Raw genomic sequence first — 27,493 nt, 5'->3', positions numbered from 1 at the left:
TGAAGCCCAAGCATATTCATTGTCTTTATGCAAATTAAACACTCCCTTTGCCTGGGTGGTGTAATGGGGTCCAAAGCAGTACTGAATGAGTGGGAAATATAAAGTCAGAGGAAGAGTGCTGACAGGGAGCAGTGGCTCTTCAGCATGCACCTTCATCCCTCCAATATATTATGGAAGACATTTGTGTTGATGCCATATGATGGGGGAACATACCAGGGCAGCAAATGTGACCTAATCCCTTTTGGGATATGTTGGATTCCTGATAGGAAATATGTGTTGAAATTACTGGGGCATTAACTCCTGTTTCTGGTTTCTGTTCTTCGTGAGGTGTGGAGAATGGAAGAGAAAACAGTGGCAAGAGGTCAGGGATTCAAGAGAGGAATGAAAAGAAAGCAGGCTATTTCCAGGCAGAGATGACCCTTGATAGTGGTGGTGTGGGTAGGGTGACCAGACAGCAAATGTGAAAAATCAGGACAGGAGGTGGGGGTAATAGGAGCCGATATAAGAAAAAGACCCAAAAATCAGGACTGTCCCTATAAAATCGGGACATCTGGTGACCCTAGGTGTGGGGCACAATTTAAAGGTTGGGAGGTGGGGCATGTGACCACCCCATGCCTGATAAGGCTGCACATGTAACTGAAAGTAGAATATCCGCTTTTTTGGTCTAATAGTACAAACTGTGTGTGAAAACAGATAATCTATTGCAACAGCATTGATGAAAGTCTCCTGCAGTTGAATACTGAAGATTTTTAGTAGCATTCCTCTCTAGTGGTTCTATTACTCAGCTATTTCTGAACACAGTTTATTGGGAAATGTTGTCCTCTGAGCTCATACACCCTCTTCTCCCCCACCCCCCAAAAAAACACAAAACAAAAACCAACCAAACAAACCACTTCTGAATTGCAGAAGGTACAGTGGTGGTATGCAGTTGTTTTCTGTCACTTCACCAGAAAAAGGTAACAAACTGTTTCTCTCAGTGAAAGTTGAAAACAGGATAATTTAAAACTGGGGTTTTTATTTTAGAATGGGGAGGCGAAATCAACTTTTTAAAGAAGCAAAGAGTGAATGGAGATGAGCAAGAGATGAGTAAGAAAGATGAAGAGAAATAGCAGTGAAGAATAAGGGGATCAAGACTGTTCAAATGAGAGTGGGTGAAGAATTTTAAGAGAAAACATAAAGGAATCTCTTGAGGAGGAGGAAGCGTAAAAGATTTAGAAAATGGAAAAAGGCCGCAGGAGATTAAAGGGAACAAGAAGCAATAGATTAGAGGTAAAAAGTCTCAGTGAAAGCTGTTGAGATGGAAAATTGGGAAAAAGAGTAGATTTAAGAGTGAAAAGGAGCAGTAGAAATAGAGCAGGTAGAACAACATATCTTGGGTCTTGATTTTGATATAGAAGAAAAACAACTGCATGGATGTAGGATGAAAGAAAGCTACAGAAAACTCAGTGTAAGCTGTTGGGTGAGTACTTTAACAATTATTCATGAGAATTTGTTCAACTTTAAAAGGAATTTTGCTTCAACTATTTGCAACCTGTTTATGTTCATTTTCCAAGAATAGTATAAAGAACAAATTTACTGGCAGAAACATTTTGCTGAAACACAAATGTGTAAGTACACAATATTCAGGAACTGTGAATTTCAGTTTAGTTACTTCAAATATTTATACAAAACCTTTATTTTATGGCCATCCTGCAATGGAACACAAAATGTTGACTTCTGTGTCCAAACAAGAGTCTGAATATTGATTACAACATTGGAAGAGAGAATGCTAATAAAAAGAGTAGTAAATAATGTTCAAACACTTGTTAAATATTTTCAAAAATAGTGGTAATTTTAACTTGGGGAGAGATTCGGATGAATTTGACTGACTCATTGATTATTCCTCAACTCATAGAACTGATTTCCAGAATTTGTTTGAGGGGGAAAAAGACTAACAGCTTTTTTTTTTGTAATTTCTTCTTGCTTTTTAATAGTCCATTTATCATTTTTACAATATATGTTCTCTGACAAGCCCTCATACAGGCAAGCTTGAATCAAGGGGAAAGGATGTGATCTTATCCATAAGCACAAAAATACTGTCTTTCCGATGTTGTGAGGGCAGCAAAGATGGAGACCAAATGGCAACAAAATATGGCTTCTAGTGGTCCACTGGTTCTTGAGTTGATGGACATAGTGTCGTGCTTGACCAGAAGCAACCTTTAAAATAACGTTTGTTTGTTTAGACAGGACCGCACACAGAAAAACCTGAATAAGTCAAGCAAAGGTAAAACTACCAAAAAATGAATCTTGAGTGAAATCTGGTGTGGTACAGAGCCAAAAGTAAAATAAGCTTCATGTGACACTGATGAGTAAAGAGCTCAATGCTATGAGGAAAAGGAAGCAGTACCACACAAGCTAATTTTCTGCCACAAGATAAATGTGCTGTGATAGAGCACACTTACAGCTTTCCCCATACGGATATGGGGAACTGATTAAAAAAGTTTTAAAATAGTGGTAACCGTGTGAAGAGTTGAAAACAAAACAGTCAATTTTAAGGAGACTGAAACTTGAAGAAAACATGAAAAGTCTAGATTTACAAAAGGAATTATGGGCGGAAGAGAGGGAGAAGAGGCTTTGTTGATATGAATATATAAAGGACTGAAATGAAAAGATTTAGATGCTCGGAGAAACAAGTGCAATCAAGAAGATGGGATTTAAAAAAAAACAAACAAAACTAAAAACAGTAGCAAGCTGAAATAAGAGAGTGAGTGAAATTTGTCCCTGTACAGAGGACTAATGCAAGGCCTTTATACTGCTTAAATTGTACTTCAGCCTTGTTTTGATGGCTTAAATATGTTTTAGTCCCCTGCTCAGGAGTGAAACGTACCAAAAATGAATGAGCTGCCTAGCATTGTGTTATAATATCAAGCAGAATATTTCCAATTCCAGATCGGGTGAGGTGCTCAGGGAAGATTGGACGGAGGAGTTTGTGCCCACTACAAGTCACTGTTTACTGTAGGTTGGAATGGGAACCCAAGCACCTTGGGTTTCACTATTGCTCTGCTGGCTGTAAATATCTGTGAAAATCCACTGGCAAAATATGTCCCACCCTACCCAGTGCAGGTCCAATAGATGGCCACCTACTACTGTTATCTATTACGCTGTTAACTCAAGTGGCAGAATTCTGTGTGATGGATCTAAAGACCATGTTGTGTGTGTTTATAATTATGAGAGAGTCCTTAATTATGTGATCTCTCACACTTTCTGCCCCCCCCACCCCCAGGAACTCTGCCTAATTCAGTGAAAATAGATTTTTTAAAATGTGTTAAGCACTTGGTTAGTATAGTGATGAGTGCCATAGAAAAAGCCATGAGAAAATTAATAATTCTGTCTTCAGAGCAGGGTTTGAATACTGTGCAGTAGATAATGCCTGGGGTGTCTCACTGACCAACCAGAAAAAAACAAAATATTGACTTGAGGACCATCCAAGTATGCTGAATGATGCAGGGATTCTGAGGAGAAAATAGTAGGCGATCGTATGCATATAGGGCTGTAAAAGGTTGCACGGACATTAATTATAGCACTTCATAATTTTTGTTTGTGCAGCCTTAATATTCCTTTAAACAAATTTGTTGTGTGTAATGTCACTAATATGATGTAGCTCCTGCCCCCAAATAATAGTGTGTGGCTTTTCCAGTGCTGATATATATCAATGTGTATTTCTGCACCTATGCTCCTCCACACTTAATACATGTATGTTGTCTAGGGGACCCATCCAAAAAATATGCAGATTATCTAGGAACAGAATACCAAGAAACCACAGAATGGGACAAAAGATCTTGAAAATACACCTCTACCTCGATATAACGCTGTCCTCGGGAGCCAAAAAAACTTACCATGTTATAGGTGAAACTGTGTTATATCAAATTTGCTTTGATCCACTGGCGTGCACAGCCCTGCCCCCCCAGAGCACTGCTTTACCGCGTTATATCCGAATTCGTGTTATATCGGGTCGCGTTATATCGAGGTAGAGGTGTAGTTTTGCCACCTTTTTGTAGGGTTAAATAACCATGGCTGTGTGCATAATTCATATACGTTGAGACTCTTTCTTGGTTTATTTAGAGGTGTTCTTCCATATCTTATGGGAAGACACTTCAGTCATACAAACTAAGTATTCTGGTAATTGATTTTTTTTCCCCAGGTGCTGGTGTTTGGACCAGTTGAGAATTAACTAATGTTACTTTATTCCCACTATCCTTAAATAAGGAAAGGAAAATATAGACCATGACCTGTTCTCCCCACTAATATAGGCAAGAGCTTATGGAAAATCTTTAATAAGAGGGGCTTTAGTAATAGGTGTACTGTAACCACAATACAGCTGCTAATTAAGGGGGAATAGGCTATTTTAGCTCAAGCTGCAAAGGCTCATGCTTTCACCAAGGGATGTGTACATTCTCTGTCACTTGAAGTCCTTGTCAAATAATAGCTCTTAAAAAATGATTAGGGGGCTGGAGCACATGACTTATGAAGAGAGGCTGAGGGAACTGAGATTGTTTAACCTGCAGAAGAGAAGAATGATGGGGGATTTGATAGCTGCTTACCTGAAAGGGGGTTCCAAAGAGGATGGATCTAGACTGTTCTCAGTGGTAGAAGATGACAGAACAAGGAGTAATGGTCTCAAGTTGCAGAGGGGGAGATTTAGGTTGGATATTAGGAAAAACTTTTTCACTAGTAGGGTGGTGAAGCATTGGAATGGGTTACCTAGGGAGGTGGTGGAATCTCCTTCCTTAGAGGTTTTTAAGGTCAGGCTTGACAAAGCCCTGGCTGGGATGATTTAGTTGGGTTTGGTCCTGCTTTGAGCAGGGGGTTGGACTAGATGACCTCCTGAGGTCCCTTCCAACCCTGAGATTCTATGATTCTATGAAAGTTATCCAGTGTTCCAGTTCAACCAGATGCTATGGGGTCATGCATCAATTCCTGGGTAAAATGCTGTGGTTTCATTTTGTGCGAGAAGTCAGACTAGATAATCATAATGGTTCCTTCTGGCCTTAAAAATTGATGAATATGTGAAAGTCAAGAATGATACTGAGTATTCTGCTCATTTTAACTTTTCATTTAGTCCCAAATTCTGTTCTTGTTTATATTGTAACACCATTCAAGGTCATATGGCTATTACTCAGGGTAGTTTGACTCTTAGGTTGAAACCCCATCCCATTGCAAAGGGCCTGTAAAAGTGCCCTTGTACCACTTCAGTCTTCAGTGCTGTGTAAGCCCTGTGTGGGACATCTGCAGTGGGGTAAGTTTCACCTTACTGCTTTGAAATAGGCATGGTATGATTTGATAAGGGCAATATACATGAATGCCATGCCTCACTCTTTTAAGTTAAAGATGATTGGGGGGGGGGAAGGTATGTTTAACCGCCCCCCACCTTTTTTATAATTTCACAGAGAATCTTTTGGCTTTCTGAATTATTCCAATGCCTCTCACCTTCTCTGTGGTAATATTTGTGAAGTGTAGAAAACTCTTCCTTGTGACTGCCAGACCAATAAATTATATTATTCCATTGTACTGTAGTTGGCTAACAAGCTATTAAGGATTTCAGCAGAAAGTTTTGCCTTTGGGGCTAATAATTGGAGGGTTTCTTGTTTCCACCAAAGAGCAAATAAGAACACAACAGAGATCTAAGAATAAAATAATTAGACTCTTCTGAAAATAGAAAAACCTCTCTGCTCAGTGGTGTAAACAAAGAAAATTAGTAGTAAAAATGATCAGTGCTGTTGAAATGCACTTGCTATCATGTATTTACCCTGGGGAAAAATGACTTGCATCACTCAACTCCTATGTGGGGTGGTGTATGTGTGATGAAGTAAAAGCAGATAATGATTTGCGTGAGGGAGTAATTGGCTAATTTCTGGCAGTTATAACTGATTGAGGAACAGCCAACTGGTATGACCCCCTCAACTCTCCAAAAATGGCAAATGTACAGCTGTTAACCATGACCAGTCTTTAGAATGTCAAGAGCCATTTTTAATTCTATCACTTTCAGCAGAACAGATAAAACAGACATCTTTTTGACAACAAAGTCTGATGTACTGCTGGGAGTAAACGTATTTAAGGGAGGATGGAGTGGAAGAGCTTTATTGCATTCTTCAAACTCCTCTAAAAAAAGCTTTGAGAAACATCTCATTCTCTTCCAAGTCTTGTGTACTTTACACTGTAATCCTATTCAACTTGCCTAAAGATGTGCACACTTGGGTGATTGGTACATGGGGAAGTGAGATTAAAAAAATTATTCCACATGTTTAAAGATACAGTGCCAAATTCTGCCTCTGAAATCAAGACGTTTGTATTAGGTGAAAGTCTCCATGAAACTTGTTTATCCGAAATGGAAAACTGATGTGGCCCATGGCCCACAAAGGAAAATAATGCTGTAGTCACTCCTCTGAATAAGCTGAAAGGTTTAAAAACTAATCACAGCAATAAGTGTCTTACTGAGCAAATGCCTTTGCATAGTTCTCTAAATTGTGTTTAGTACACTAAGTAAAGCACTTTGAAATTTGTAATCTTTGCCAGATGTAACCTTAAAGTGAACAGACAGCCAATTAGCAACTAAAATGGAGTAGTGTTTTCAAAATCAGAGCAGTTATTTAAAATACAGTATCCCAAGACACAGTTTGGGACAGGTACTGATCTTCACTGAGACAAAATTACAATTTAAATCTATTTTTGCCTGAGTGTAAGACTGGACCATTACTTAGTCATAGACTTGAGTAAGCATGGACAGTACATCAATTAAAGGTGAATTGTAAAAAGGGAAGAACCTTGGTATTGCAACCCTTAATTTTTCTGTGCAATGTACAAAGATTCAGTTCATTTTTTCTTTTAAAAATATTTTCTGTTTTTGTTGGGAAACTGGCATGTGGTGATGAGATCATCAAATTGAAACCTGAGATCCAGCTTTCCTTGCCCTTGATAAATAGGTTAAATAATTATGGCAAAAGTAAGGCATGTTGTTAATCTGTTCTAGCAAGTATTCAGTATTGTCAACCCCAAATGTTCAAAAATCATGAGTCAAACTCACCAAAAATCATGAGATTATGTAAAAATAATAATTTGGTGGTGTTATTTGCCTTCTGCTTTTTGAGTCTTTAGGAGGCACTGGGCTCATATTTTGAAGCCTTATGCATAGCCACAAGGGCTGGAAACTTACTTTAAGCATGAAGACTGAAATCATCACACATTCACTTGACTCCAAGAGCTGGGGCTTTAAGGAAAACAATAATTCTCATGAGGCTCGTGATACAATCATGAGAATTGGCAACACTCAGTATTTGATGTGAAGGTTTTCATAGAAACAGTTAAACAGAAAGTATTACCCCAAATCCCCCCACAAACTTTGCTCCGGTAAGTGTACCTGGATTGTTGTCATGTGAATTTTGTAGAATAAGCATACTTCATTTCAGTGGGATTTGCAGAGAAGCTAGCTTTGAAGGACAACAGGTATAGTCAGATCTTGCAGAGAGTTTGTGTTGCAAAGCAACTCAGCAAAACGGCCTTTTTCTATTTGTTTCTGCTCTGGCCCATCTATGGTTTCAATCCACTCTAAATTGATTACTGTTTACCATGTGAAAAGAATATTTTACAGAGCCCTGTATCCTTTGTAGTTATGTCACAAACTGGTGTTCTGGGACAGTGAAGTCCCTCTTCTTATTATTAAGTCAAAATGTGCTAGAGAGGCTCTTCTGTGCTACTTTTACATTTTCCACAAGATGGCATTGTTATTGAAAGGTAGAGAACCATGGAAATGCTACTTATTTTTGTTCAGCGACTCCAATCCAGTGAAAAGCTGCAGTTTGGCTTCAGATACTTATTGGCATTGTTCACCCTGTTTTAATGAGATCTGAAGTGTTTTATGGAGCTGTTACAAGCCTAGAGCTCAGTTCTTTGGCTAATTTCCAGAGGAACCTGGCATGTTTAAGTAAATTGTAGAATACATTTTTCCATTTGTTTGCTTATCTCCGTTTAATATTTTTAAACTGAATTTCAGTCTTTGTAAAAAGGACTAGATTGGCAGAACTAGAAAGCTGAGATTTCCTATTCATCCATAGAAAAAGTACAGTATGGGCAGTATCTGTGCAAACATGGACCTCAGTCAGGGCTGGCACCAGGGAAGGAAGCAGGTGCTTCGGGTGGCCAATAGATAGGGGCGGCATGTCTGGGTCTTCGGTGGGAATTTGGTTGTGGGTCCCTCTTTTTCTTTGAGCTGCCGCCAACGAGGAAGAGAGGGAGTGAAGGACCCGCCGAAGAATGAAGTGGCGCAATTGAGCTGCCACCAAAATGCCGCCGATTGGCTTTTTTTTTCTTTCTTTCTCCCTTTGCCGCTTGGGGCAGCAAAAAAGCTGGAGCTGGCCCTGACCTCAATCATGTAGAACCATCTATAGAGGTGAAAAGCTAACTTGCTCTCCGTGGCCATCAGTCCTTGAATTTTCTGCTGAGACTTTTATGAGTGCCAGTCGGTGCTGTTTGTGAAGGCTGGACTCTTCCTACTAGTTCATTTCATACCACACTGGACTGAGGTCACTGAATAGCCTGCAGATAAGGACTAAATGTTGTTCCCATCCACTTGTTTCATATTTCATACAAAGCATTTCATCTCTTATGGTTACCGATACGTGGATTATTTATTTAAAATGCTGTAATTGGAGCCCATCCATGCTTTGTCCATACAAAGTGACACCCTCTCCCATATATATGTAGAGTGCCCATCTTTACCAATGAGCAGCAAGGGAGTCAGATGGAGGAAAAAATGTGCCCCCTGAACATGTGATGTAGATTGTGTATTAAAACAAACCTAGAATGTTATCAGAATACAAGCAATATGGACGATGGTGTTGCGTCTAGAGGGCAGTTATTCCTACCTTGTAAACTGTCTTAACTCATATGGTTTGAAGCTTTGTTTCTCCCCCCCGCCCCCATACTTGAAACACTGCATGGTAGCTTTACATAAGTAATGAACTAGTACAAACCTCTTACATGTGCTACTATATATTAGCAATAAAATGTGTAGAGCTCTGTCATGGTGACACAGCAAGCTGCGCTTTATACCCCTTTCAGTCCCTATCAAGTGACAAGCCTGGCTCCCTGCTCAGAGGGGTAGCCGTGTTAATCTGGATCTGTAAAAAGCAACAGAGAGTCCTGTGGCACCTTACAGACTAACAGACCATGTGGTCCTACCACTTTTAGGCTAGATATCTGGGTGACAGTGCCCCTGTTTGCCAAGAGTGTTAGCATGGGAGGCTCAGCTGGTTTGAAACCTAGAAGTCTGTGGTCCTGTCTCCCCCTCCCCCCCCCCCCCCGAGCAGCAGATTAAAGTCACTCGGGTAGCTATTTTCAAAACAAAATATTGTTTGTTCATTTCCCAAAAGTACACCACACATAGGTGTATAGGCCTTTCTTTATTTCACCATTTGTTCTTTTTCCCTGACCCCTTACCTAAACATTAATCTTTCCTTGAAAGCTTTAGTAAGTTTCATTTAGCTCAGTTACCTCTGTCTCTGGGTTGGGGGGAGAGCCTGCTTGCTGTAGTTTCTCTTCAGATCCTATCCAGTGGCTGCTTGCTGTCCACTCAACCCCCCCTTCTCTAGGCTAGTATCTTTAAGATATTAGTATCTCCTTTTTATTCTAGGCTCAGGCCATGAAAAGACCATACCAGTTTAGTTGGAGTGAGGCAGGGGCATTCCCCAATTCATAGTTCCCTCATTGTTTCCTCAAGGACCCCAGTATTCTCCCCAGTATACCTTATTTTTACCATTGTTTCATTTCCTGCTTGTTTTTCCCCTTCAACAACATCCCTTGATTTAACACCTGGCAGTCAGGCAGGATAATAACAAATAGGTGAATGGTGGTGCATGTGATTTTATGTGGGGAGTTTTTATAACTCCATAAACTTTCTCTTTGGTGATTGTAAGCACAGTACAAAGAAAATATCTACATTTTCAGAGGGGTGAAGTAGGGAAAAACTTAAGTCACTTATCAAAATCTCACAAAAGGTCAATGATAGACCTCATGAGAGAATCCAGGTCTTTTGATTTCCTGTCCCATGTATTAGCTTCAAGGCAACTCTACTCTTTTTTGCCAGAATGCCTTCTTGAAAAATATAGTATACAGTAATCTGATATATTTCCAGGTTTTGAGACTAACCCTAGAATTGTGTTCTAATTATTCTTGTATTATGGTGGTATTTATTCAACTTCATTGAAAAATGAGAGAGAGAGAAACCAAATTTTAGCATTAACTGAGGTCTTTCATGCCTTATTAGGGGACTCCTTGTATATAGGATGGAGTGGCCAAAGTTGCAATTTCTGCCGTGTGCATGTGCTACACCTACAAATATTAAAAAAAAAAAAAAAAAGTAACCTAGTATTAAACTGGTGTGGCATGGAGTAAAATAAATTAGGACTGTGATGAAGTTGACAGTCACTCCCTATTCATAGAATTTAAGGCCAGATCACCTAGTCTGACTTGTAATTTGACAGATCACTTAATATCACCCAAATATCCCTATATTGAGCCCAGTAACTTTTAATTGGCTAAAACATATGTTCCAGAAGACACCAAGATATGCTGGATCATCCTCTAGCTGGGAGAGGGGCAGAAGGAAGGGGTCTGCTGAGTGCATCTCCTCATAATGGGACTGATTTAATTTGTGTTCCACCTTAGTTCCCCAGAAGACTGGCTCCACTCTGAAGAAATTTAGTCAGTATGCCTTAATAAGGCTTTCTTCTTCACACCTTGGGAGGAAAGAGTGGGAAAGGAGTTAGGGGAATTTGCACCCCCCACCCAACTGCCCTCTGAATCTCACTTGGTCCCCATTCTGATTGCAGGGCTTCCTTAAAAATTCCCAGACAAAGATTTGTTAAGGTGAATCTCAGGTTGTAAACACTGTGGTTTGAGTATACTACCTTCAAGAACTAAATTGCCTAAATTGAGGCACTCGCTCTAGAATATTCTGCTCAGACTTTGGCTCTAAATTTTATTTGAAAACTTAAAAGAAATAAGTTCAGAATGGTGCTTTTTTCTGACAAAAGCACAACTTCCTTTTTATCTATTCTGTTATCCAGAAGGTAGGGGTGTGTGTGTGTGTGTGTGTGTGTGTGTGTGTGTGAAAGGAGGGGGGGGAAAAAAAAGGAAGAGGGTTGTAAAATGTATGCAATCTATTCCATGACATAGGAAAAATAAGTCCTTGCATGGCACGTTCTTGGCATGTTTTGGGACTATGCACTCTTAGACGAAGGCCCGTAAACTTGGAATGCAACACCACAGATCCACTGTATTAGTGCTCCTTTGCTGAATGTTGACTATTTAATGTGTAGAGGCACTCCAGATTTTGTTCAGTGCTCATCAGTATGCTGAAAGACAGTGAAATGTGAACCAGTTATGCTGGAGGTAACAAGAAAATTAATGCCATCTTTCATGTCAATGAAAGTGATGCCTCTGGTGAAACTGCCTTTTTAACTTTGCTTGTTGAGCCAAGTGATGTGATACACATGCCAACCTTAGAATTAAACTTGGGATCAAAGGTTAGTGGATGGAAAATACTTCAGAAAATGAAAGGTGATAGGATAGTGACCAGTGGTTCAAAATGTTAACAAGAGTCTGTTAACCCCTTTGGGAAGAGGTTCCCTATGCTTGATTTCCTGTTGACATGTCTAATCAGGGCACCCAAGAGTCTCATCTTTTCCCCTCACTCTGTGCTGCACATATTAGACTGTTGTTCAGAATCTCCTTGCAATAACGTGAGCCTAAAGTAGAGCACTTACAACAAGCAAACAAAACTTGTACAAATGGAATTTTGGATTCCTTATGAAATATGTCTAATCAGGTCAAAAATTAGAGGGGTAGCCGTGTTAGTCTGGATCTGTAAAAGCAGCAAAGAATCCTGTGGCACCTTATAGACTAACTGATGTTTTGCAGCATGAGCTTTCATGGGTGAATACCCACTTCTTCAGATGCAAGTAGTGGAAATTTCCAGGGGCAGGTTTATATATGCAAGCAAGAAGCAAGCTAGAGATAACGAGGTCAGTTCAATCAGGGAGGATGAGGCCTTGTTCTAGCAGCTGAGTGAAAACCAAGGGAGGAGAAACTGGTTCTGTAGTTGGCAAGCCATTCACAGTCTGTTTAATCCTGAGCTGATGGTGTCAAATTTGCAGATGAACTGGAGCTCAGCAGTTTCTCTTTGAAGTCTCTGACTCAAAGAATACTTTCAGGACAACACTGAACAGCGCACTGATACGCAGTTACCCTCCCACCAACAGTACAAAAAGAAGAACTCCACATGGACTCCTCCTGAGGGTCAAAATGACCGTCTGGACCTATACATTGAATGCTTCTGCCGACGTGCACAGGCAGAAATTAGTAATAGTAATATAGTAATAATTGGAGATATACCAATCTCCTAGAACTGGAAGGGACCTTGAAAGGTCATCAAGTCCAGCCCCCTGCCTTCACTAGCAGGACCAATTTTTTTGCCCCAGATCCCTAAGTGGCCTCCTCAAGGATTGAACTCTCAACCCTGGGTTTAGCAGGCCAATGCTCAAACCCCTGAGCTATCCCTCCCCCCCTGAGCACTGGAATGGGTTACCTAGGGAGGTGGTGGAATCTCCTTCCTTAGAGGTTTTTAAGGTCAGACTTGACAAAGCCCTGACTGGGATGATTTAGTTGGGAATTGGTCCTGCTTTGAGCAGGGGGTTGGACTAGATGACCTCCTGAGGTCCCTTCCAACCCTGAGATTCTATTATTATGATTCTAAGGGGGGACTCAAGATGGAATTTATAGCAGACAGCCTACTTCTCTTATAACAGGCACTGGGACTCCTGAGTCCTGGCTCTGCAACTAACTTTTTTGTGTGGTATTTAGATAAGTCTCTGCCATAATCTCTCTCTGGTTTGGATATATTTTATCCGTCTTTAAAATAGACGTTTTAAAGACGGATATTCTTATATCTGTCAAACATAAGCGTAATTTAATTATCTCTGAGGTGCCCAGATGAAAAGTGCCAATAGAGACAAGTTGACAAAACCTTAATGTGCTACTCAAAATAATATAGCTATTAAATGTTTCCAACAGCAGAATGGAGGTTCAAAATTGCCTGGTCAGAGTGCAGAGAATCCCAGGATAAATCCTAAATTCTGGCTTTTCACAAGACCATTCATTTCTCAATATTTGGTTACTTTTAATGGCGGGCGTGAGGGAGGCAGGGAAATCAAGCCCCTTTAAAGCATTTCTGGTTGGGCATCAAAAATCACTAGTCACTTTTGAAACTGTGTTGGATTAAGCACCCAGTCACTTATTATTTCTGTTTCAGACAGCAACTATGTAAATAATCAGTGAATTGTTGCCTTTTACAAGCACTAGGTAAAAATACTGAAATTCACATGCAGAAGTGAATTAGGTATGATCTTTCTAAAAAGGCACTGGTTATATTAAAGGTGACATACTGTATATGCCTCCTGATTGCAGCGTTGTAAATACTGAGAATTAGCGCACAGCCCACCTAGCGGGCCATAGGTTAGTGATCTCTGTTAGGGTTATGGGAGTAGGAAGAAGTGGGAAGTGGTCACAGAGTTGCTCCAAAGTTGCTTTTGGAGTTTTAAGGCTGCAGTAACTTTGATATCTACAGCCCTGGTTGGCTGGAAGATTGAATTAACCTTGTCATGCCCTAAAGCAATGGATCTCAAAATTATTTGACTGCACCTCCTTCTTTGTCTGTTCACACCGCAATTACCTCCACACAAGCACATGCACTAATTAAAAACAAACATCAACATGCAACTCTCACTAAATATTAAAAATAGTAAGGCATTGATTCAAACAGAGGCAATGATCCAGTCTAACAAGCAAAAACAAAACTGCAATGGTGGTCGGTGCTTACAATTAAATGTGACCTAGTGTTGTAGCAAACTAACTAAGGTACAGATGGCAACTTTGTAAATCTGTCAAAATTGACAGCGCCATCTGAGAAGCTGGTATGTCTGTCTGGAGGAATTAGCCTTTCTAGTTATTCATTGCTGTGGGTAAAATGTGCACAATGTCTTCCCCCCACCCCCAGCTTCTCATGCTCCCCCAGGGAGCTCTACCTCTCCTTCCCCCATTTGAAAACCTCTGATCCAAATTTCACTTGGTCGTGGCCAGGCGGGTGTGTCTGAAGAGTTGAGATTGATTTGTGTAGTGGGGTACCTGCAGGGGCGGCTCTAGAAATTACACCGCCTCAAGCAGGGCGGCGCGCTCGCCACCGTTCCCCGGTCCCGCGGCCAGGGCAGAAGTGTCTGCAGCGGGTGCGCTGGTTCCGCGGCTCCGGTGGAGCATCCGCAGTCATGCCTGCGGGAGCTCCGTCCGAGTCGCGGGACCAGCGCACCCGCCGCAGTCATGCCTGCGGGAGCTCAAGCGGAGCTGCAGGAAGAGGGGACCCTCCGCAGTCATGCCTGCGGCAGGTCCGCTCGTCCCGGAGCTCCAGTGGACCTCCCGCAGGCATGACTGCGGAAGGTCCGCCGGAGCCAAATGCCGCCCTGCCGGGACAATGCTGCCCCACGTGCCTGCTTGGCGCGCTGGGGTCTGGAGCCGGCCCTGGGTACCTGGACCATGAAATCAGGCCACATTGGTTGCTTACTGGGATTGCTGTAGTACTAAGGAGGGAGTCAGATTTGCCCTTTGTTGATTTAATACATTTGGACGAGTGTGCTGACAAGATGAGTAATGGGCCTGGCACTTGATTTTTGCCTACCATGTTATACTGCATATGTTATATTTACTATCCTACCATGTGCCATGGTCTCTTTTGGTGGGCCCTCAAACCCAGATGTGAATTTATTTATATAATTAATAATTTTCTAAAATTTCTTGTTGTAGTGACGATTGCTTGTAAACCCGTTTTTTGTAAATTCTGTCTGCTGACATCTGGTATGGTCCTCTGATCTGACCCCTATCAAAATAAAATAAGCCAAACAATCTTTGACAAGGTCCTTCTAGTCGATGCATTAAACGGTTGTATTTTATGTGTCCTAGCTTGCTGGTTTTTGCCTCGACTTGCTTTATGCTAGTATGTGTATACTAATTAAAATGTTGATGCAGTAGGTACTCTTTAGTATTAAGTGAAATGAATATGTATCATTTATGCAATCACACTTACTATAATGAACCAACATTTTGGCCTTGTGGCAGATTTGAATTCTATACCAACTTAGAATTTTCCCTATACTATACATATTTTTTTCATCATTACCTATCAATCCTGGTAAGTAGTAGTAATGTGGGTTTGAGAGCAATGTCTTTCCTCTTACCAGATCTCCAACTTTTCAAAACGGAATTTAAAATGAGAATAATTGACTATAGCTTGAGACATTTTTATACAGAGACTCTAGTATGGTATCTTCTAATGTATATCCTATTATTATTGTGTTCTGAGTATGCTTCCTAATGTGGAATTCTCTTTGAACTACTAAATATATAATATTTCCATGTCTCTTCTTTGCCTTCAGGTACTCATTGCTACTTATATCAAGGCACCTAGGGTGGGATTTTCCAAAGCACCAAATTACTTAAAAGCATGCATTCCTTTGAAAGTCTCCTGGGATTTATCTTCCTAAATTAGTCGTATTGACTCTCCATTTGACGTAGGTACCTAAGTCACTTAGGTAGTTTTGAAAATACCACACTGATACTCAGTAGGTATGTAACTATATAGAATAAGCTATTAAAAAAAATCACGTGTGAACTGTATCAATGTCTGTAGAGTATCCGTTAAACTCAGTCCTGTCCCACTATAGAGTAGGCTAAATTTTAAAGTCTAGGAAGGATTTCCTGGAGATTTTCCATTGATTGTTTCAAAATCATGGTAAGAGATCTGCTGGGGATGTTCCTAAAACATTGGTTACCATTACTGATGCACTTGAAATAAGAATCTGAACGTGTTTTTCATCCCCCCCCCCATTGTAATATCTATGTGCTGAAAGACCAATAGGAAGATTTCAATTTTGGACATGGTAATACCATACACTGTTTGCTTTCTCAGATAATAGAGTGGTATCTAACCTTGTTTTTACCCAAATTGGTTTTATTTCATTACAAATGGCTTCTGCTCCTAAACAGTGTCTAGTCCTAAAGGTGGAGCACCCAAGCCAGTGGCTGTGGCATTCTCACGGTGAGAGGAAGAGCAGATGCCAAATCTTAGCCTCTCTCCAGTGACATCTGCTGGTTTGAAAGCTGATGGGAGACTGTGGTGTGATGGAAGGAGCATTCACTTAGAATGTCAACTGGGGACTGGGCTGGAAAACAATGGTGGTGGTAGTAGTGTCTTGTAGGATGATTTTAAATAGTTGGTCCCACTCCAGTTGAAGTGATGTCAATATTGGGGACCAGACTGGATGCAAGCAAGCTACATTTTGTAATTCACTCTGTTATCACATTATGGAATGATGGTGAGGGTCAGGAAACTTTTTTTTTTTTCTTTTTGCACACAATAAGTATCTTCTCACTGGTCCATCTACCTGCTGAGAGAGTGCTGAATTTGTGTGTCTGGATTAGTAATTCAGTTAGCAGAAACCCAGTTAGCAGATAAAGATATAGTATCATTTTTGTGTTCATCAATCTACTTGACTTAGATGCAAAATACTGGCAACTTTTCTAAAATTTCTAGCTGTCTTTTCTTAACGTATTGATTTCTAGAAACCTGTCACATGCATTTTAATGAGCAGTTTCCCTGCATGTGTCTTTGTATACCAGCATCCGAAAAAATAGATATTTTGTCAAGTCCACTTTGACAGTTTTTTGTGTTGATTTCCTTTCCACCTCTCCTGTTTTTGTTTTACATTCTAGGCTTTTAATAGTTTTCACTATCACACTTCCTTTTTTTCCCTCCGCACGGTACTTTCTCTTCTCAGCAGTCTGCACAGTGACATGGTACAAGCTCCATCTTTATTTCCCCACCCTCTCTTCTCTGCAATCTGCATAATGACACAACCTAAGCCTGTTTTCCCAGATTGCTAAAGTCCTTTCCCTATTGTTTTTTATATGGCTGTTACTAATATTATTGGACAGATTTCTACTTTCTTCTGTTTTCATTCCTCAGAATTAGTTCCTCGAGTGGTTATTTTTGAGATGTTAAAGCTAGTTAGCTTCTGAAATGGAGTCTAAACATGTTTGCTTTATAGAGTTGTTGGGGTGTGCGTGTGTGGGTTTTTTTTAGTGTTTAACAAAAATGTTTTTATCTGTGGAGATGCGTATTAATAATCTGATTTCTTTGCTAAAAATTGTTCCCTGTTTGTTTTCCCCATGTCTTTTGTGCAGCAATGTAGCTATTCCTACTGTACCTTTAGCTTTCCAGACCCTTGGGCAAAAACCTACAGTCCCTTATTGCAAGTACTGCAATTTGGCTGTGCAGGGTTGTCGAACATACGGCACATGGATTTAATCTTTCTTTGTGACATTTTCTGTTCTGTTCCTCCACCCACATAGCCCTCCTTTTTTTAGACACTTTTAAGCCTTCTATAATGCAGTTCACTTAAGTTACAACTTTTGTTTCTGGACCAGTTTGAATTTGTCAATTATATAATTCATATAACCATTCTCTAACTTTCTGATTATGGATAGGCAGGGTATTACAGCTGTACTAGCTAACTTAATTGTATTAAATCACAATTTCATAGAATCTTGGATCTGGTAATCCACAGAGATGGGCTTTAATTCTGTGTGTTTTCAAATGGCTTCAAAATCAGTCACAGGAACAATGGTATAAATTATAGCTGCTCACAGAGTATCTGCTATAATGGTTTCAGTGGAAAGAGGTTGTATAAGGAGTGGTTTGTCTCTTGAGATGCCAAATGTAAGGAGAGATGCAAGTCCAAAGTTCAGATAAAGGATGTAATATATTTTCAAATGAAAATTTGTGGTTTGTTCTGTTCTTTAGTATAGTCTTAGTCTGCTGGAAAATGCATATTAATGGAATACCAGAAGAAATCATACATGTTCTACTGGCCTTCTGATCTAATAGCAAATGGCAGAAATTACTCTTGTTGGCTTTTGGTCACTTCTTAATTCAGTACCCATCAGCCCTTTATACGATTAATCCTTTATCATCATTCCATTTGTATCTGTAGGAACTCTTCCTCCAGCTGGAAGCCACTTCCTTGGAGAACTTAAAAGGTTCAGCTTCTTGGATTATCTGCAGGACAAGACATTCTATCAACAGGGGAATTGGGTCCTTTTAGTGTAATTCCCACTAAAATGACACCTAGGACAATTTATGCCTTTGGTGCATGTGTGTTTCCTCTTGAGCTCAATGGGAGTCGTATACATCCAAGGTCAAAATTTAGCTCCTACTTGTTTCTAGGCACAAGAATCCTGAATAGGGCTCGCAACCCAGTTCTCTCATGCTCATTTCTTAGGCAACTAGTTTAGTTTACTGTGCTTTCCTATCCCTGCTTTGGTGTGCTCTATTATTTCATAATAATGAGAAATTAAACCCAATTCACTTTGTGGCTTATGATCCTAGACGTGGTGAGATTTATTTGAAAGATTTTAATATCTTAAGGACAGATTATTTTAAAGAAGCAATTTATTATTCATTAAAATAAAATGCTGACAGAACTGTAGGCAATGGTGCCTCCATCCTCCCCACAATTGTCTGCCTGAATTCAATCACTTGTTTACAAATGCAATAAATCATCCACAGCATCAACAGTAATCATAACCTAGAGTGATACTTTTTGACATTTAAGGTTAAATTTGAAGGACAAAGGAGGCTTCTTCACTTATAATGCTCTTCAAAGATGTACACACTATATACCATTTCAGAATTATTTTTTCAACCTTCTAGTGTTACATGAGCAGCTTCCCACTGAACAGATTCTGTAGCATTATCGTTTTAACCAGTGTTAAAAATGCTAAGTACTCCCTTCCTTGCAATTTTCATTATAAATAATGTTGTGATTAGGTGATATGACTTGGGTATTAGAATCTATGTGGCAGTCAATTAGCGTATCATTTAGGGCAAAATGGTAACTTGTCCTGTGTGCCTGCATGGGGAAGAAAGGGGGTTGTGTACAATACCACCTACTGCCTGTCTATGGGCTATCTAGACTTCCTGTGTATGGATAATAGGTTCCATGGGGCTGCTATTTCATTATAACCGTGTAGGGGTAAGAAGTGGGAGGAGTCTTAGTTTTGCGCACACACCCTCCAAGTGTTCTGGCCAATGCAGCTGAGCTGGCACTGGGAGGAGAAATATTCTGTGTTTGATAAAAGGATGGCATAGATGACTTCTCCCTTGGAAGAACGGGGTGGGGATGTAGAACCAGGGAAAACTTGTGATCTACGGGTCTCCAACCCGCCAGATCCACAGGTTCCTGGATCATCATGGTCCATCCTTCACCCAATGGCTTATGGATCAGCTAGAACTGGGACAACTTGAAGTCCAGTTCAGATGGAAAACTCCATCCCTGGGCTCCAATTGGTGGAACACCAAAGGTCCTGACTGGCCTGATCCTCCTACTTAAGCCAGAAGAGAAACAGGAAGTCATCCATTCAACTGGGCTCCATACTGTTTCAGACTACTCATCCAGTGCTACTTGCTCCTTTCTCCTGATCCTGACCTCCTAGTTCCCTGACTCAGCCTGATTTCTGGTATCTGATTCTTGATTGCTGACCTCCTGGTTTTGAACCCTAGCTGATGTGGGGACCCAGACCACAGCCCTATGCTAACTACTAGGCCTGGCCTCCTATGTCCCAACACTGACAGAACTGAGATTCTCCTATAGACTTTAAGGCTGGAAGGGACAGTCACGTGTGACAGGGTCAGGCCAGATGGCTACAAGAGTGGTCGAAGGTAGATCCAGGTTAAGCAGGTCCCTTTCCCCTGGGTAAGATAACCAGAGCAGTCAGGAACTTTCTAGAACTAATTGAGGCAGGCAGGCTAATTAGGACACCTGTAGCCAATTGGGAAGCTGCTAGAATTAAAGCTAATCAGGACACCTGGTTTAAAAAAGCTCTCACTCCAGTTAGTGAAGTGTGTGCAAGGAGCTGGGAGTGAGAGAATGTGCTGCTAGAGGACTGAGGAGTAAAAGCGTTAACAGACATCAGGAGGAAGGTCCTGTGGTGAGGAAATTGTTGGGAGGAGGCCATGGGGAAGTAGCCCAGGGAATTGTAGCTGTCGCACAGCTGTTCCAGGAGGCATTCTAGACAGCTGCAGTCCACAGGGCCCTGGGCTGGAACCCGGGGTTATACTTTGGAGGTTTACCAATGGTAGAGAGTCCTGTTGGCATCTCATCTTTGAAAGCTGCCACCCTTGTGTGCTGCAGAGGAATTGAGTAGCTCACATATTCAAAAACTCAATTTGAATTTTGGCATTTTACCAAGCTACCTGATAGCCTTTTCCCATTTTTGTAGACTGTTCCCTAAGATGGGATGTTGTCTGATCTCCTGTGGGAGCAAAGTGTCTTCGCTATAAATCAGGTTGGAATGGAGAAAAAGAGCAATATGATGCTTCAGTGCTCTGCCATGTGGGGGTGTTTGGAGTTTCTGTAAAATGTAACCAGTTCCAAAAATGTCAAATTACAGCTTTTCATTTATAAAACTTCCAGGAAGAGAGGTGAATGCCTCAATAAGCTGATTATCGGTTTCTTTCCATGCCATGTAAAACTCAAGCATTTTCTATCTAGGGCCCTTGCCCTCCTCCTTTAATGCTAAATAGCTATAAATAGTAGAATTTGAAGAAAGTACAGCATTTGGGGAAGGATTATTAATGTTTTTCAAGTAAACTCAGTTATGTGTAGATAATGGTAAGTTATCTCCTCTTGAAAGACACAATCTAAAGTGTGCAGATGAGGTTGCATATTTAGTGTTGGTTTAGCTCAATTGAGTGAGAATTGTACCCCTATATTCTCAAATCTCCTGGGCCATTGGTATTGAAAATCGAATTAGAAATTCTCACTGGAACCATTCTTAAGAGCATTACCTCTGACCAGGGGCAGTTTTAGCTTTTTTGCTGCCCCAAGCACGGCAGTTAGGCAGCTTGCCTGCGGGAGGTCCGTTGGTCCCGCGGCTTTGGTGTACCCCCTGCCGAATTGCCACCGAATCCGTGGGGCTGGTGGACCTACTGCAGGCACGCTGCCGAAGGATGCCTGACTGCCACCCTCGCAGGGACAGGCAGGGCGCCCACAGTGGCTTGCCGCCCCAGGCACGCGCTTGGAGCACTGATGCCTGGAGCCGCCGCTGCCTCTGACTTGGTTTCTGTGTAAATATGACCAGATGTAGTGCTTTAAGGCCTGAGATTTCTTTAAGATATCAAAAGAAGGCTTCTATTTCACTGAGATCAAGCAGGTGTCATTTGCAAAAAGAGCAGTTTGGTTTTTTATCATTGACTGTGATTCTCCAGTCTTTGCAGCATCTCTGATAGCTGTTGCAAGCAGTTCAATGGGTAGAGCAAATAGAAAAGGTGATAAAAATACTTTTACCCTGTGCCTCCATTTAGGAAGAAAGTCTCTGATCACAAACCATTTTAAAGGAAGTAATGGATATGTGGAATTGTGGAGTAGTTGGATGAGTTCGTGGCTGAAGGTCTGAAATTTTAATTTCCTCAATACTACTAAAAACTGTAGAGAGCACCCTATCTGCAACTAATGCTAGAAGAAAGCCACTTGTATTTAATCAATTTCACATTAAATAAACTATGATGATATTCAGTGAACATTTTTGGCTTTCCCTTGAATAAAACCAGACTTGTCAGTGTTGGAACAAACATATCAGCTGAAGAGGAACCACTTTGCCAAACTTTTTGGGCAGTATTTTATTGTGCAGACTGATGATACTGGTCAGCAGATCTACATTCTCTAGGACTTTTATCTTTTTGTTGGAGTATGGCTATGCTGGTGTCAAAACAGGAATTCAGCAGTTATCCCCATTCAAAGGGGTGACAAAATTATAGCAAGTATTTGATGGGCTAGAAACTGCTGAAAAAATGACTTACAGAACTTGATGCCAAAGCCACACCACCCTGAAGATTTGCCATTTGGAAGGTCCCTTGTAGCATTTTGTATTTTCAGTTCATTTCTGTTTCAAATTACTCTTTCTTCAGTAAGATGTGGGGGTTTTAGGCTTCAGAAAACTACTATAGTTATAGGAGCTCCTGAGGCCAGGTCTATACCACACATTTATATCAGTATAATTATATCCCTCAAGGGTGTGAAAAATCCACACCCTTGAGCGATGTGGTTCTACCAACCTAACCACCAATGTAGACAGCGCTATGTCATAGGGGGAAGCTTTTCCCATCGACACAGCTACTGCCTCTCGCAGAGCTGGGTTAAGTGTGCCAACAGGAGAGGCTGCACTGGTAGAGCATTTTAAGTGTAGACTTGCCCCGAGTCTGCACGTTTTGGCTTTGGCTGATCTTTTATCAGAGCTTAAAACAAAAGTGTTGGCTTGTTTTATTTTCTATGGTTTCTTTTTAATGATTATTTTTAAATCAATTTGGTGGGGGCATTGGTTTGAAAGCATTCAGCTGCCTTTATTTCCCAATTAACGGGGGGAAAAGTGTGTGTAGTGCATATGAGAGAGCTGTTTGTGGCATAGAGGCAATGCTGGAAAATTGCCCCATAATTTCTTATATATCAGCTTTTGTTTCTCAGGCAGCACCAATACATAGTTGCTTGAAGACATTTTAGAGGTTCCTGCCCTCAAAAACAATTTACTCTTGGTTTGTATCCTATATTTAGATAATAGTCTCCATTTTATGTATACCTAGGAGGCCTGACCAGTACTTAATGAAGTTGAAATTTAATGAGTGCTGGCTCGGGCAAAGCCTGTGCAAATACTGCTCTATTGCCATTTATTTCAGGTACGCTATGTTCACTGATCGAACAAAATATGTTTTTAGTGTATTATAGGAGACTCTTCATCTACGTTTCTGGTCTCTGATTCTAACCAGATATAAACTGATGTGTGATTTGGAAATAGATATCGCCTGATACATGTCAAAGAAGTGAAGACACTGCAACTAAGATCTTTAGTCAAAATCAAATTAATCTAATGGAGGATAATCAAGTTTGGAATGGGAAGTGAGGAGTGATTTTTAAAATAAATCTTTCATCAAAAGCCCTTCTAGGGGTATGTCTACACTACCAGATTAGTTCGATTTAACTTAATTCAAATTTGTGGAATCGACCTTACAAAGTCGAATTTGTGTGTCCACACTAAGGACACTAATTCGACTTTGAGTCCACACTAACGGGGCAAGCGTCGACATTGGAAGCTGTGCACTGTGGGAAGCTATCCCACAGTTCCCGCAGTCCCCGCTGCCCATTTGAAGTCTGGGATTTCCCCACAATGCATGCTGGGGGGAAAATGTGTCAAGGGTCGTCTTGGGTAACTGTCATCATTCAACGTGCTTTCGGGCGTCTCAAGGGGAGATGGAGGAGCTTACTGACTCGCTCGGATCTCAGCGAAACCAATATCCCCATTGTTATTGCAGCTTGCTATATGCTCCACAATCTCTGTGAGAGCAAGGGAGAGACCTTTATGGCGGGATGGGAGGTTGAAGCAAATTGCCTGGCTGCTGATTACGCTCAGCCAGACAGCTGTGCAATTAGAAGAGCCCAGCGGGAAGCGCTGTGCATCCGGGAGGCTTTGAAAGCTAGGTTCCTCAGGGAGCAGGGTAACCTGTGACTGCTCAGTTTCTTTACAGAGAAGCTGAACCTGCCCCTGCTTCAGTTACTGTTGACTTTGTTCTGCGGTTACATACCCCATTCACCACGTTTTCCCCCCTTCCAACACACGTTTAAAAATAAAGTTAATGGAACATTGTTAAATAACAACGTTTTCTTTATTAATGAATTTGTGTTAAAGGGCTGAAACAGGGATGCAGACTGTGGTGGGTAGGGTGTGCAGTGATGTTAACACCGCTTCTACACTCGAGGAATGATAGGCTCCTGCTCCTAGAGCGGTCTGCAGTGCCGGACTGGTTGTTTCAACGGAGCCTGCCATTCCTCCTTTTTGGGACTCTGTGCGGGGGCTACGTGACCTTGTGGCGGGGGAGGACGGTTACAGATTCCCCTGCTGCGTGGCTCTGTGGTCCGGGACAAGGACGGCTGCATAAGTTCTGTAACCGCCCTCCCATGCCACAAAGTCACGTACCCCCCACCCACACAGAACATGGAAAACACCTCCCAGACCGACCAGGGTGCCTACTGACTGCACTGTGTGTGTGATCTGCTGTTGATCCTGCCCCCGTGTCTGTACCCTGGTAAAGGTGACTGTCCTATGCAATTAACAACCCCCTTCACCGACAGTCTTCTGTAGAAAAACTTGACGGAAATAGTAATTAACAGCAAACTACTTTTAATAATCAACTACACAGTTAGGGGATGAAACTGGGATTGGGGCTTCGGTGAGCCAGGAAGGGAAGGACTTCTCAACATTTAGGGAATGAGAACCTTCTTGTATTTGTGCACTCTGCAGGGGTGCAGTGACAGTTTTCACGGCCCCTGTCGCCCCTCCTTCTTGTTACTTTGGGTGAGGGGGGTTGGGACTCTGTGGTGGGGGAGGGCGGTTGCAGATACAGTGCAGGGGTGCTCTGTCCTCCTGCCTGCAGTCCTGCAGAACATCCACAAGGCGCCGGAGCGTGTCAAATTTTCCCTGGGCATTTCCTGTGTGGCTGGTCAGAACATCCAAGCTCGGACTGCTGTCCAGAGCGTCAACAGAGTGGTGCACTGTGGGATAGCTCCCGGAGCTACTAAGGTCGATTTCCGTCCACACATAGCCTAATTCGACATAGCCATGTCGAATTTAGCGCTACTCCCCTCGTCGGGGAGGAGTACAGAATTCGAACTAAAGAGCCCTCTAGGTGGAACTAATTAGCTTCCTGGTGTGGACGGGTGCACGGGTAAGTCGAATTAACGCTGCTAAATTCGACAAACTCCTAGTGTAGACCAGGCCTAGGTGGTGGTGGGTTTTTTTTTTTGCCAGAGATACTTCGGTTGAAAGTTTTAAGTACACCTGAATAAAAAAAAGAAAAACAAAGACGCTTTAAGTTAGATATGCTTACCTACAGAGATCTTTCAGCACTAAGAGCCAAATTCTGACTTTTTTTGTGTGCCAGAAGTCTGCTTCTCAAATAATAGTGGAATTCAGTGCACATTTTTTTCCCCTTCCTCTGAGTTGTAGGTACTATAAACTATAGCACATGTGGAACCCACTGAATATGAGACCTAACAATGTAGTTTCTTCCTCCAGGAATGATTGTTATAGTCCTCTGAATCTTTGAGATCTGACGGTTAGCAGCTTCTTTTCAAGTTCATGACCTCTTTCCCAAGACTCCTGCCTTTCATCTCTGCCATGATTTATTCAGTTATGCCAGCTCTAAGTTTGAAAAAATATCCTCATATAATGCCAAATTTTCTGGGTCAAGTAATGCCAAAACAAGTTCTGGACACTGAACTTGGGACAGGTTTTCTTTGTGGGGAGGAGTAGGTTGTGGAGTATGTTAGCTACCATAGTGCTGAATGTGGTGTAAGTGTCAAGACAGAAAAGTAGGTAGAATTTTCTCAGGGGGAGGCCTTTAAACTCCCTGAAGTCCATTGTCTTGTCACCAACAGTCCCATATAGAGGTGAAGAACAGGAGCATGACCAATGGAACTGCAAATACATGGATCAACAAAACAAACCTGTTCTCTGAGTGGGAGCAGCGCTGGCTGCAACAAGACTGCTGTTGTCGTGGGCTGTCTGGCAGAGAGTACTTTGTCCCATTGAACCTACAGAATATCTTTTTGCATCTATTTGGATTTTGTGCAGGAAGGAAGGATTGGCCTATAGTGAGTTTTTACATATTTTGATGCCACCCAATATGGCTAGGGGTATTGCGTCCTTTTTATCCTGCCTTGTCAGATGTAAAAGGAGTTGACATTTTTCTTGTTTTACTGCTTAACCAGGATTCAGGAATAACTGCATGTCAAGGAGTGTATCCAAGTGTAATCATAATAGGTCACAGTGTGGGTTTCAGTCTTTTGCTTCGTCATAAGGTAACTTGGAATTTGGCCCTATATATTCAGTTGAATTCAAAATGAAAATTGATTTAATACAAACAGAGGACCTATGGTTCCCAAACACAAAGATATGGCTTTCAAATGCTAGGTATCAATATATGAGTGCACAAATATCACCTTTCCCTTTTTATGCTGTGATTCTATATACAAAACATGACTTAGTCCCATAGCAAAGGACTCAAAATGTACTGTCAGGCTGAGAGACTGAGCACTAAGCTTTGCTATGTTAATTTATACCACTAATTAATAATGTTCATGTATAACTAATATATACCAATTGCATGTCTCTCTTGATTATTTCTTCAAGTTATTTGATTCCTAGCCAGGGATCAGATCCCATGGGTATCATTAAGCATATGTTAAAACAAAATACTATCATGGTGGGGGGGTGAGAAAATTAAAAAAAATATTTAATTTCATGCAGAAAGCCTGAATTTGCTTGTTGGCATAGATTAATTCTGCATGAATGTTCATTTGAGGTGAACATTGCATCCGACGAAGTGGGTATTCACCCACGAAAGCTCATGCTCCAAAACATCTGTTAGTCTATAAGGTGCCACAGGATTCCTTGCTGCATTTGAGGTGAAGTTCTACTCTTAAAATGTGCACATTTTTGATGCCGTTTCCACAGAAGAGGGAAGATGAGAACAGTGTATCTGAGAGTGATTTTTAACTGCATTTCCATGTATTCAGAGATTAGGGTTTCTTATAAGTTTAACCGTAATTGTGAATTTCCTGGGTTGCCAACTTTGTTTGTTTGTTTATTTTTTAATACTTGCACTCTTTTTTGGAAAAAGTCTCATGGCACAAAACCTTAACTTCACCTTCAGGGAGTGTTTTGGTCTGGAAATTAGATTAGAGCTGGCCAAAATTTTTTGTCTAGAAAATGTTTTTCACTGGAAAATGTTAATTCAGGTCAACCAAAATATTTCATGAATTTGCATCAATTGTGGAAAATTGTTTTGATGTGAAACAAAATGAATCAGAAATTACTGACTCATTTTGGCACTGAGAAAAAAATATTTTTGATTTTTGTTCAGGCTATATTCACAATGGGATTTAGGTGACAGTAATTCACAGCTGTATCTGAGTGGTATCCACAAGAAGTGAAACGGCCATGCGGTCGGCCTTCAACGAGATGGGATGATTTCCTGACAAGGAGATATGGACAAGCATGACAAAGGATGGCTAGAGTGAGAGAAGATTGGAAGATGTGTTGTGATCAGCTCAGTCTTAACTGATGAAGGACCGACAGTCTACACAGACATGGAGGTAGTGCCAGAAACACTGAGTTGGGTGCTTCAGTTTGCTATATGTTTTCCTGTTCAGAACAGAATGAACATTTTGCACCCTAAGGTGCAAATATTTTGCAATATTCTCCAGCTGCCTACACTGCAGTTGGAGAATAACAGCGAAGACTTGGCAGC

The 27,493-nt window shown here is 41.2% G+C and overlaps 1 protein-coding gene across 14 annotated transcripts in view; it reads left to right on the top strand.

Moving 5' to 3' along the window:
* The window catches only part of MARCHF1 (membrane associated ring-CH-type finger 1), a 471,750-nt gene that overhangs the window by 30,944 nt on the left and 413,313 nt on the right, over positions 1 to 27,493 (top strand). For 2 of the 14 annotated variants that reach the window (XM_039539330.1, XM_039539328.1), the window contains exon 2: positions 27,107 to 27,338. The exons of 11 other annotated variants lie outside the window; for them this stretch is intronic. The gene's annotated coding sequence lies outside the window, so the exon portion shown is untranslated. Of the gene's footprint in view, positions 1 to 25,690; positions 25,836 to 27,106; positions 27,339 to 27,493 lie in introns of those variants that run through there. One more of the 14 variants, XM_039539331.1, reaches the window with a different exon arrangement.

The sequence above is a fragment of the Mauremys reevesii genome, linkage group 5 (assembly GCF_016161935.1).
Source record: "Mauremys reevesii isolate NIE-2019 linkage group 5, ASM1616193v1, whole genome shotgun sequence".
NCBI lineage: Eukaryota > Metazoa > Chordata > Testudines > Geoemydidae > Mauremys > Mauremys reevesii.
Note: the sequence above shows the minus strand (reverse complement) of the source record. Positions and strands in the feature narration are given on the sequence as shown.